At 37.3% G+C, this 10,239-nt stretch overlaps 1 pseudogene; it reads right to left on the reverse strand.

Annotated features, from left to right (window-relative positions):
* Positions 1-2,758: 2,758 nt before the first annotated feature.
* Positions 2,759-3,308, reverse strand: LOC108528032 (prohibitin pseudogene; annotated as a pseudogene).
* Positions 3,309-10,239: the final 6,931 nt, after the last annotated feature.

Below are 10,239 nucleotides of genomic sequence, written 5' to 3' on the forward strand. Positions count from 1 at the left end.
GCACCTTCTTTTAAATTTCTGATTATGTTTACTTGGATCTTCTCTGTCTTTCTTGGTTAGTCTAGCTAATGGTTTATCAACTTTATCTTTTAAAGAACTAACTTTTTGTTTCATTAATCCTCAGTATTCTTTTGTTCTTAATTTTATTTAGTGCTGCTCTGATTTTTGTTATTTCTTTTCTTCTGCTAGCTTCGAGTTTGGTTTGTTCTTTTTTTTCCTAGTTACTTGAGGTGCAATGTTAGGTGGTTACCTTGTTATCTTTTTTTTTTTTTTTTTTTTTTTTGATGTAGACATTTAACACTATAAAATTCCCTTTTAGTGCTGCTTTTCTGTATCTTAGAAGTTTTGATACGTTATGTTTCCATTTTCATTTGTTTCAAAAAATTTTAAATTTCTATCTTAATTTTGTCATTGACCCAAAGATCATTCAGGAGTATGTTTAATTTCCATGTATTTGTATCTTTTTGAGAGCTATTCTTGGCATTGATTTCTAGTTTTATTACACTGTTGTCTGAGAAGATACTTGGTATAATTTCACTTTTTAAAAATTTATTAAAACCTGTTTTGTGGCTTTATATATTACCTGTCTTGGAGAATGTTCCCTGAACTGATGAGAAGAATGTCTATTCTGCCGTTTTGGGGTAGAATGTTCTATAAATGTCTTTCAGGTTCATTTAGTCCAAAGTCCAATTTAAGCCCAGTTTTTCTTCGTTGGTTTTGTGTCTCAGTGATCTGTCTAGTGCTATGAGTGGGGTAGTGACATCCCCTGGTATTATTGTATTGCAGTCTGTGGCTTTATTTAGGTCTAGCATTATTTGTTTTATGAATCTTAGGGCTCTAATGTTGGATGCACATGTATTGTGATCATTATATTCTCTTGTTGAATTGATCCCTTTATCATATTATGACTTTTGTCTTTTTTTTTTTTTAACTGTTGTTGGCTTAATGTCTGTTTTGTCTGACGTAAGTATATCTGCTCCTTCTTGCTTTTGGTTTCCGTTTGCATGGAATATCTTTTTCCACCCCTTTACCATCAATCTATAAGTGTCTTTTCCAGAAGGTGGGTTTCTTGTAAGTAGCATATAGTTGGTTCATGTTTTTTTATTCCTTCTGTTAATCTATATCTTTTAAGTAATTCGTTTAATCCATTTATATTTAATGTTAACATTGATATGTGATTTTTCATTATTGTCATAATATTAATTGTTATCTAGTTGCTTTGTAGATTCTTTGTTTCTTTCCCCCACCACCCCCATCTGTGGTTTGGTGGAGTTCTGTCATGTTGCCACTTATTTATTTCTCTTTCTCCTTTATGTGATTGTTTTATAAGACCTGTGAGTTTTATACTTCAAGAATTTTTATGATGGCGAATAACAATCTTTTGTTTTCCATGTTTATACCTCCTTTGGACATTTCCTATAGGGTTGGCCAAATACTGACAAATTCCCTCAGCATTTGCTTGTCTTGGAAAGAATTTATTTCCTCTTCATTTGTGGAACTTATTCTGGCAGGACACAGAATTCATGATTTGTAGGTTTTTAAAAGCACTTTGAAGATGAAATCTCTTCTGGCTTGTAAAGTTTCTGCTGAAATTTCCACTGTTAGTCTGACAAGGTTTTCTTTATAGGTGACTGGATGCTTTTCTCTTGCTGATTTTAGGATTTTTTTTCTTCATGTTTACTTTAAACTGTCTGATGACAACATGTCATGATGAAGTCCTTCTTGCAGTGTATCTTCCTGGTGTTTACTGGGCCTCCTGTATCTAAAAGTCTAATTCTCTTGCAAGACTAGGGAACTTTTCATGAATTATTTCCCTTAATCAGTTATTAAAACTTTTTGCTTTTTATTCTCCCATACAAATCATTGGTATTCCCATGGACTCCATTGTATACCATGAATCTATATATTGGTATTCCACTGAAATACCAATGATTTGTATGTTTGGAGACTTTACGTAGTCCCATACTTCTTGGAGACTTTACCTAGTCCCATACTTCTTGAAGACTTTGTTTATTCTTTTTTATTCTTGCTTCTTTATTTTTGCTTTACAGGGTTAATTAAAAAAATCTGTCTTCAAGTTTTGATGTTGTCTCTTCTGTGTATTCTAGTCTACTGTTGGAAGTTTCAATTGTATTTTGTTATTCCTTCAATATTTTTCAATTCCGGAAGTTCTATTTTTAAGATATTTATCTCCTTGGTAAATTTCTCATTCATATCCTGAACTGATTTTTTTTTGTATTCGTTTTCAGATGTCTTCTGAATCTTACTGAGCTTCTTTAAAATCAATATTTTGATTCTTTATCTGACATTTCAAATATTTCATTTTCATTTTGGTTAGAATCCATTACTAGAGAGTTAGTGTGATTTTTTGGGGGATGTGTGATAACACCCTACTTTTTCATACTTTTAATATTGTTATGCTGTTTCTTCTCATCTGAAGAAACAATCATTTCTTATTTCTTATTTTTGCATTTACTTTTATTTGGACAGGACTTTTTTTTTTTTTTTTTTTAAGATCCGAAGTGATTTTACTTTTATTTCCTTCATTTTAAGCCAATCTTGAAATTTCACTGTGATTTCTGGGGTCAGGGCAGAAGGAAGGTGGTGTTAAGAATCATCAGGGCTGTGACTCAGTTGGCCCATGGAGGTGCAGGCAGGGTGGGCTCTCACTGGGGCAGCTAGAGGAGCACAGGCTGCCTGCTGGCAGGTAGGTGATGTTCCAAGAGCATGAGAGCTGGTACACGATGTCCTCTGTGGCTTACAGCTTGTGCAGCTCAATCAAACCATCCCCTGTGGTGGTCAGTGAGTTGGCAATCAGCTTGGCTGCTTTGGAGTTGCCCTCAGCAGAGATGATGGCTGCCTTTTTCTGCTGCTCAGCCTTTTTCCACCAAAAATCTGGCCCTCTCTGCTTTCTGTTGAGTCACCTGTTTGGCTTTCACCACTTCTGTGAACTCCTTCCAGAAGCTCTGATATGCCAACGACATGTTGCCCAGGATGAGCCCAAAGGTGGCTGCTCACTCCTTAAGGTCATTGCTCACCTGCCTGGAGACCAGCTGTCTCTGTGTGATTAGTTCTCCAGCATCAAAGTGAGCCACCACTGACTTGAGGATTTCTATAGTGATGGATGGCAGCACATGCTCATCATAGTCCTTTCCAGTGCTGGTATAGATGTGAGGAAGCTAGCTAGCAAAAGGCCAGAAGAAGATGTGGAGTGTGATGTTGACATTCTGTAAATCTTTGCTACCTGTGATGACTGGCACATTACATTGTTGAGATGGCAGTCAAAGGTAATTGGTTTCTACACTCATGGGATAAAAAAGTGAATTCCTTTCCCTACCACAATGTTCTGTACTCCATGGAATTGGTCAAAGACAGTAACTCTGCACCAAGCATCCACATTATATAAGGCAGAGTTCGCCACACCTCCTGCAACATCTAACGGTGGGCCAAACTTGCTAATGACCTCAAACACTTTGGCAGTCATGTTTCCTTGTGCTGGAGCTTCCCACACCTGCTTCCACTCTGACCTCCACAAGAATTCCCCAGCCACGGATGGAACTTTTTAATTTTTCCTTGAAGATGTGACTATAAGGTATGTTGAGTAGGGCCATTTTGCTTTGCTTCTGAGTGTGTTCAGTGGCAAAGACTGGTTACAGATAAACTTAGTGTGGTAGGTTTCTCAAATGCCAGCTGTAGTAGTTGTGTACCAGTTGAGACCACAGGCTTATGGTCTCCTGAGAAACTGGAGGTGTGGGGGCCAAAGAAGCTTCTCTCATTTTCAATTGCTGTGCAGTTGTGTCAGCAGATTTTGTATTTGGTTGTGCTGCTTGACCCCCAGGCCAGTAGGTGGCACTTGCAGGTAAGAGATGGCTATGGTGGCAGCAATTGGGTTTATCTTGATCTTTGTTTACCAGGAGAAGTTTTCCAGTGTCCCAGGCATTGGACTGGGCTGTGGGATGCTCAGTGGTTGGGGTTCTAGGCTCAGCCTCAGTGGGAGTTGTGGGGGTGAAGCTGTTGGAGATGGACTAGCCCAGCCTGCGCTCAGGCTTCCTAATTGTGGGCGCAAGTATCTGCTCTGATGAGCCCAGGGGACAGTTGCCAAATGGCTGGGGATGTTCCCAGGTAAGGAGTGAAAAACAGCCACAGCACGAAGTTCCTTGCATGGGAAGGGAGGGGTGGCACTAGCTCCTAGACTAGGTGAGTGGGTGTGGTACTCACTTATCTCTCACTCCTCAGATCCAGCTGTGCTCAATCCCTCATTTTGACCAAGAGAGCAAGGTTGGGCACTCAGTAAAGTTGCGTGCAGATTGCCTTTAGATTGCAAAGCTGTTCATGTCTGCAAATTTCACCACCTGTGCAAAACCACAGCTCTCCAGAAAATTTCCTCCGTCTCTGATCCCATGAAGAGGCAGAGCCCAGTTCCAGTGCCCATAATTGCAGCACACTCCAAACTTGCTCCTCAGTTCTGACTATGGGAGCTCCTCCCTCACTCCAGACCCAGGACTCCAATCTCCAGCCCAAGACTCTCTAATGCCCACGGCAGGCACTGCTGCTAAGTAGCCCTATCCCACCAAGTTTGAGATGAGCCAGAATTGAGAATACTATCCTCCAACTGGGTCCAAGATTTGAGAAAATGCCTAGGACATTTCTCAGTGTCTTTTCTTCTCACAGTATCCAAGCCTTTCCCCCAGTTAGCTCCAGGGCTTGGGAGGGACAAGGTGCTTTTGGTACAGTTCCCCAGTGGAAAGGTAGAATGTAGACTGATATGCTTTGGGTCCGTGTCCCCCACCAAGTCTCATGTCGAATTCTAGTCCCCAGTGTTGGAGGTGGGGCCTGGGGGGATGTGGTTGGATCATGGGAGTGTATTTCTCATGAGTGGTTTAGCATTATCCTTTCAGCACTGTTCTTGTGATAGTGAGTGAGTTCTCATAAGATCTAGTTGTTTAAAAGTGTGCAGCATCTCCCCTCTTACTCTGTCTTGCTCCTGCTCCTGCCATGTGAGACACTTTGTTCACCTTTTGATTTCTGCCATGATTGGAAGCTTCCTGAGGCCTCCCCTGAAGCAGACCCTGCTATACTTCCTGTATAGCCTGCAGAACCATGAACCAATTAAACCTCTTTTCTTTATAAATCACCCAGTCCCACATCTTTTTTACAGCAATGAGAGAACGGACTAACTCATAGAAAGACACCGTCTTGGCTTCTCATGTACTGGGGTTTCACTCACATTTCTCAGCCAGATGCTGCTGTGCAGACTGCCTGCCTGCCTACCTTTTCTTTCCTGAGATCTGAAGTGTCCTTTGCTTTTCTGTTTAATTCTCAGGTTCCTTCTTGAATAAAAGATCACAGTGTGAATCTCGAAACACTGTTTTGCTTCTTCCAAGTAGGTGAAGGATGCTAGAAAAGCATCTAATCTTCCATCATGGAGGAGAAAAGCAGAATAGTTTTTCAAATGTTTATTTTACTTGGGTTTTATTGAACTTCTAGGATTTGTGGCTTTATAGTCATCAAATCTGGAAATATTTTAGCCACATTTTTTCAAATTTTTTTTTGTCCCCACTTTAATTCTCACCTTTTATTCTGGACTCCAATTACATATATTTTATTCTGCTTGATATTATTCCACTAAGGCTTTTTAAAAAACTTTTTTCCCTGTGCTATTCATTTTAAGTAGTCTCTGAATTAGGTATTTGCTGCTGCTCAACAAATTATTCTAAAACTTAATAGGTTAAACCAATGATAAATATACATCAAATGATTTCTGTGGATCATGAATTTGGGTGTGACTTAGCTAATGGTTCTGGCTTGTAGTGTCCCTCATCAAGTTGCAGTCAAGATATTGTCTTAAGATTGCAGTTATTTGAAGACTTAATAAGGGCTGAAGATCTACTTCCAAGATGGCTCACTTACATTGTTGATAAGTTGGTTCTGATTGTTGGCAGGAGGTCTCTGTCCTTTGCCATTTGGACTGCTCCATAGTTGCTGTCATTTGAGTGTTTTTATGAACTGATAGCTGACTTCCCTCATAGCAAGTGATTCAACTGAGCAAGATGAAAGAGGAAATGTCTTTTATGACAGCTTTAGGGCGTAACTTCACTTTTGCTCCAGTCTGAAGATCACACAGACATATCAAATCCAGGTATGACACAATGGGTGGGTATTACACAATGACACAAGTACTAGGAATTGAAGATCATTGATACCATCTTGGAAGCTGGCTACCATGGTTTCTATTGTTCTGTCTTTAAGTGTACTGATATTTCCTTCTGAACTATCCACTCTGTTTTTCAGTTCATTCAGTGACTTTTTTTTCATTTTGGATACTGTATTTTTCATCTCTAGAAGTTCCATTTGGGTCTTTTATTATACCTTTTATTTCGCTTTTCCTCATGTTCGTGTTTTCATTTAGATTCTTAAGCCTATTGAAAATGTTTGTAAAACTCTTTTAAGGTTCTTGTCCCTGAATTTCATTATTTCTGCCATTTTGAGCCTGTTTCTATTTATTGATTTTCCTTCTGGTATGGGTCACATTTTTCACTTCTTTGCCTGCCTAGTAATTTCTTATTGGAAGCTAGACATTGTTAATTTTACATTTTAATAAATGAGTTATATTTTGTTGTATTTTTTTTAAGGAATATTGAACTTCATTCTGGCCGACATTCATGTTACTTGGTTCGCTCAATCTTTTGAAAGTTGCTTTTATCTTTGTTCAGGAAGGTTCAGAGCAGCCTTAACTCTAGAGTTAATTTATCCTCACTTTTAAAGTATGACTTTTCTGAGGACTCTACCTAATTATGTATTATAGTACCTCTCCACTCTGGCTTATGGAACCACAAACTATTTTTAGATATAAGCAAGCTCTAGGAATTGTTCAGCCTCCTGATTTTTAGTGATCTTTCCTTGGCTTCATAGTTTCAACCCGATCATATACAAATTGGTCATCAGTCAAAGACTCAGTGAAAACCCCTTTCAGATCTCCAGCTTTTCTTTCTAGGCAGCTCCCTCCTCTTCATTTCTCTGTCCTAAAAATTCTAGGCATTTCAGCCTCCCTGAACTTCTATATGTGTCTTCACAATTCCTCAAGAATATCATCTCTGTTTGGTTGCCCCTCTCTGTGCTGTAGCCTAGAAACTGCCTTCAGGTTTCTAGGACAATCATAGGGGTTAACTTAATGGTTTCCTTTCTTTCAGTATCAGCCTTGTCGTTCCTATTATCCAAAGTCTATGAATAATTGTTTCATATATTTTGCCCTGTTTTCTAATTGTTTTTAGTAGAAGAGAAATTCTTATACCAGTTAATCCTTGATGGGTGAAAGCAGAAATATGTGGGGCTTTCGGGAGAAGCTGAATAGTCTGGGCACTGACCAATGAGAACAGTTGTTGGTAGTGCTGGAGTAGAAACTGGGAGGCCTCCTCTTGTGCCAGGCAGGGAAGAGCTTTTCCCTACTCTTGAATTCCTTGAAATCAAAATGTGTTTACCTAAACACATTTTGGTCCTCTCCTTATTCCTTTACTTACTTTACCTATGGGGAGGTTCACCAAACCTGGTTCATGTTTTGGGCTAGAATAGCCCAAACTGGTAAGAAGGGGTTTCTTGAGGGCAGTGTCTGGAATGAGGTGGAAATATCATAGATTTGTTGAACAAATGGATTAATGAGTTCATGAATAGCCATTGTTCCCAATAGAAGATAATTCTAAACACTAGGAAAACTCACACATATGTAATGAGACACGTTAACTACATTATGGATTTATTATTCTGTGACTACCACTGATTAATTTGCTAACTAAATTTTGATTGATTTTGCATATAATAATACTGCAAACTTCTTCAGAAATAAAAGGTGTGCTAAAAAAGATAAGAAAAGTTAAAAATTTTTGGGTGAGATTAACAGCATATTGTTCATTAGTTGCTGAGAAGTGGTTACACTTGTTATTGTGAGTATGGTTAATACTGCTGACATTATTCAGCCAGAGAAATAATATCTAATTACCAGGGGTTATATAAAGTAACATAAGTAAAAGAAAGATATTATACTAAGGGATAGAGAAACTAATTTTTTTTTTTTTTTTTTGAGAAACTAATTTTGACATACGGGTAAGGAAAACTAGATAACAATCTGACTTTATAACACTACAAATTTTATTACAGAAGACGTTAGCAATTTCTATTAACATTTATAGATGACCTTAATTTCAAAAAATGTTTTGAAATAGAAAAGAACTTGCATACATTCATGTAAATCTGGTATACAAGGGGTTTTAATCTGTTACCAAAAGAGAAAAGTAAATTGACATAATTTTTATACATTAAATTAAATCAATTTTGTCTTCGTCACTTGACGAGCTTTAAAATAAATAAAATGATCAATATGCAAATGGGTGACTCTATTTGCTACCAATTATTGTATTAAGGAAAAAAGCATTGAAAGGAATTAAGTAAACAAACAGGTTTTATTTCATGTTGCAGGCCATTTTAATATGATTCTTACTGATAACTCAAACTTAAGATGACTAAACCGATTTTTTTAAAAGTGTTTATATATTGTCCAGGATTTTAAAATTGTATGGATATAGAGAATAGTAGGAGCTAGAAAAGTACTCAATCTTTGGGGTAAAGGATAATGTCAGTAAATCTGATTCATATTTTAATGCCACTTCTCTGTTTAGCTAACAAAAGAGTGTGAGTGTTTGCTTTTCTTTGAAAATGAGTTAAAATTTTAATGCAATGAAACCGATGTCAAGAAACTTGGATGTTAGCCTGACTGTGCCTGTAACTATCTATAGAGCATCAGAGCATTAAATAACCTCTCCATGGATGCAAAATGTCAGAATAGGATCTATGCTTCCATTTATTTATATAATCAGTATTTACTGAGTACCTAATACATAACAGAGGCTGGTTTGGATTCTGAAGATATGGTGATGAGCAAGACAAATAAAGCTTCCATTTAAATTGCTTACAGTCTAGTTGGAAAGGGAGAGACAGAGAATATATAAACAAATACAGTATCAGAAAACACTAAATGCAATTAAGAAAACATGAGATAACAGGATAAAAAGTGACAGTGGCAGTAGGCTGCATTAGACTTGGTGGTCAAGGAAGGGTTTTCTAAATAAGTAATTTTTAAGCTGAGATGATAAGGAGAAAGCCATTCAAAGACTTGTTGAAAGGTTGCTCCATAGAACAAGTTTGGAATGTTCGAAGAGACATAATAAATAAAAGGTGGAGGGAGGTGGGTATGACGTGAAGTTAGACAAATAGGCACAGATCATTTCCACCTACCATATTTTTTTTATCAGTTTTATTGAGGTATAATTGACATACAATAAATTGCATATATTAGTTTCCTAGGACTGCCATAGCACAGTACCATAAACTGAGGGGTTTAAAACAACAGAGATTTATTTTCTCACAGCTCTAGAGGCCAGAAGTCCAAGATCAAGGTGTCTGCAGGGCCATGTTCCCTGTGAAGCTGCTGAGCTAGGATGTATTCCAGGCCTCTATTGTAGCTTCTGGCAGTCCTTGGTTTGAGGCAACATAATTTCATTCTTCACATGGCATTCTCCTTGTTCATGTGTCTGCGTCCAAATTTCCTCTTTTTGTAAGGGGATATATCCAATCATATTGGTTAGTGGCCTACTTTACTCCAGTGTTATTTCATATTAATTAATTTCATTTATAATGAACTTATTTCCAAAAAAGGTCACATTCTGATATACTACAGTTTAGAACTTCAACATTTGAAATTTGGGGGTACATAATTCAACCCCTAACCCTGCATATATTTTGATAGGTTTTAACATATGTATATCCTATAAAACCATCATCACAATCAAGATAATGAACATATTTTTCACCTCCTAAATGTTTCCTCTGCCCCTTGGAAATCCTCTTTCTTCCCCTTCCTTGTCTTTTCTCATCCCCAGGCAATCATTAATCTGCTTTCTGTCTTACATTAATTTGTATTTTCTGGTATTTTATATAAACAGAATTATATGGCATGTACTCTGTTTTGGTCTATGTTAATAATATTAAGATTATAACATTATTGATATTAATGTCCCTACTATGTCAGTAGTTTATTCCTATTTATTGCTGGCAAACATTCTATTGCATATGTATGACATATTTGTTTATCACCTGTGGATGGACATTCAGTTTGTTTCCAGTTTGGGACTATTAAAAATAAAGATGCTATAAATGTTTGTGTAAAAGTTCATGGATGGGTATATCCTA

The sequence above is a fragment of the Rhinopithecus bieti genome, unplaced genomic scaffold, assembly GCF_001698545.2.
Source record: "Rhinopithecus bieti isolate Rb0 unplaced genomic scaffold, ASM169854v2 scaffold_3040, whole genome shotgun sequence".
Taxonomy (NCBI): Eukaryota; Metazoa; Chordata; class Mammalia; order Primates; family Cercopithecidae; genus Rhinopithecus; species Rhinopithecus bieti.